The sequence below is a fragment of the Puntigrus tetrazona genome, chromosome 4 (assembly GCF_018831695.1).
Source record: "Puntigrus tetrazona isolate hp1 chromosome 4, ASM1883169v1, whole genome shotgun sequence".
Lineage (NCBI taxonomy): Eukaryota > Metazoa > Chordata > Actinopteri > Cypriniformes > Cyprinidae > Puntigrus > Puntigrus tetrazona.
In genome coordinates, this window is record NC_056702.1 from 219733 (window position 1) to 222232 (window position 2500).

The window sequence follows — 2500 nt, forward strand, 5'->3', positions numbered from 1 at the left end:
GTATATTAAAATAGAAACCCATTATTTTAAATTGTATTCATATTTCACAATATTTTTTTTTTACTGATCTCAACATATACATACAGTAGTCAATATTTAAAAGTCAAAACCTTTCATCAAAGTTGCCATAAAACCAATAAAGTGCTTGTTCTTGTCTTAAGACAAATGTTATGAACTTTTATTAATATTTATATTAATATATATATATATATATATATATATATATATATATATATATATATATATATATATTACAATTATATTTAATACAAACATTATACATACATTTCAATACAATATATAATTACAATTATAATTATACATATTAATTATTTACCTTTTCAATATTTTTGAAAATATTTTTAAATATTCTATATTGTCCGACTTCATATTTGTCATTTTATGTATTTTTGTACCAGCCAAACGTCTCAGTTTAAATAAAATGTAAAGACATTTTATTTAAATAAATACTTACATTTAGATCATTTTTTCTGATATATTAATTTGGCATATATTCTATATTTCTGATTGTGCCGGTTATAGCATCACATATGAACAAATACGAGTCTGTCTGTGGCTCTCAGTGAAACTGTCTCAGAAACGAGATCTGGCTCTTTACATTTTGTTTTGGTAATCAGATAGACATCCATGTTTTCTGTCCTTCCTGCAGGGGTGTGCTGATGACTTGACTTACGGCTCCGTCGCTCTGCATTCGTTCACACCGAGTCTGTGGCTTCAAGCTCAGGCGCAAACGTCCTTCCTCGCGACCTTCGCTCCAACAAGCCCTCCGTCTGCTTCTCCGGCATCATCTGAAACACATCAGATCAAACAACCCGCTCAGAGTCGAAACAAGCCACACTACCGAGAGAGCTGCAAAGTTTCAAGCCGCCTAAAGGCTGCGGCGTGGGTTTCCTCCGTCTCTCTGTAAAAGATGGCGTTGTGGAGGTTTGTCTGTATCAGTTTCACTGGATCTATACGGCTTCTGTGCTCAAGACAAAGACAGACTCTCTCCGCGTTTCGAGCGACAGCGGAACACAATTAGTAAGTTCATTTGCTCTCTATATGGAGGACAATGCATTTGTTCGGTACAGGCTTTAAAGGTGTAGGTTACAGTCTTCACTGACCGCTGAGACTCTATACCTGTGGGAAGCAACACACACACACACACAGACACACACACACTCACAGATAAATGCACATGTAGTGACTAGGGATGTGAGAATTGATCTGTTTTGCTCAGTGTATGTTTATGCTGGCTTAGACTTGTTGTTCATAAGTGAACGACACTAAAACTGCCAGTAGTTCCTGTTTTAATGAGCGATTCACTGAATCACTGACTCAACTGATTTGTTCAAAATGTCTGATTCATTTAGAAACAAAGCAAATGCAGTCATCTGCTTTGCTTCTAAATGAATCAGCCATTTTGAACAAATCAACAGTCAGTGATTCAGTGAATCGCTGACTTTTTGATCATTGAATCACTGACTCAACTGATTTGTTCAAAATGTCTGATTCATTTAGAAACAAAGCAAATGCAGTCATCTGCTTTGCTTCTAAATGAATCAGCCATTTTGAACAAATCAACTTAGTCAGTGATTCAGTGAATCGCTGACTTTTTGATCACTGAATCACTGACTCAACTGATTTGTTCAAAATGGCTGATTCATTTAGAAACAAAGCAAATGCAGTCATCTGCTTTGTTTCTAAATGAATCAGCCATTTTGAACAAATCAACTGAGTCAGTGATTCAGTTAATCGCTGACTTTTTGATCATTGAATCACTGACTTATTCAAAAACAGACGCTATGGAACTATTTTAATTGGGTCTAAAACTCACTCAATATTAACATCACGTTTGTGAAAGTGCTGTGTAGAGTTTATACACCATTTGCAGTCACATGCTAACGCTATGTCGTTGCTAGCGTGTTCGTTGTGGTTCCTGAATATTCTCTCATTGGTTTAAGTTTAAAGAGCCTCACCTACAAGATATTTTATAGCCCAGAAGCAGTTTCCAAATACAAGCAAAAACTGAATTAAATGAAGTGTGAATCACGCCTCAAACAATCAAAAGAGGCCGACAAAGGAAACAGCAGGACAGGGAAACAAAAAAGAAAGAAAGAATCGAACAGACAGATTAAGACGTTTGGCTAGTAACACTTGGCACAGGAAATGATGTAGCGGCTCAGCAGTTACCGTGGCAACACTCGGCACACGCACGGGATGAGCGGAGAGAAAACTCTGGAAGAGACGAGAAGAACACAGTCGCTCCATCGGAGCAATAAATGATTGAAGAGCTCTGGACCGCCGCTCCACTTTCACTGACCTTCTTCTGTCGCGCAACGCTTTTAAGATCTCTGATCTACTTCTCCAGCCTACAGAGGACTTCAAGCAGGTTCAATCAAAAAACACCAAAAAAAAAAGGAATAAGAATCTATTTTGTGTTTAAAATAAAATGACTCAGATTAATGCAAAAGAAAGTTTATTATTACAATTGTAAATA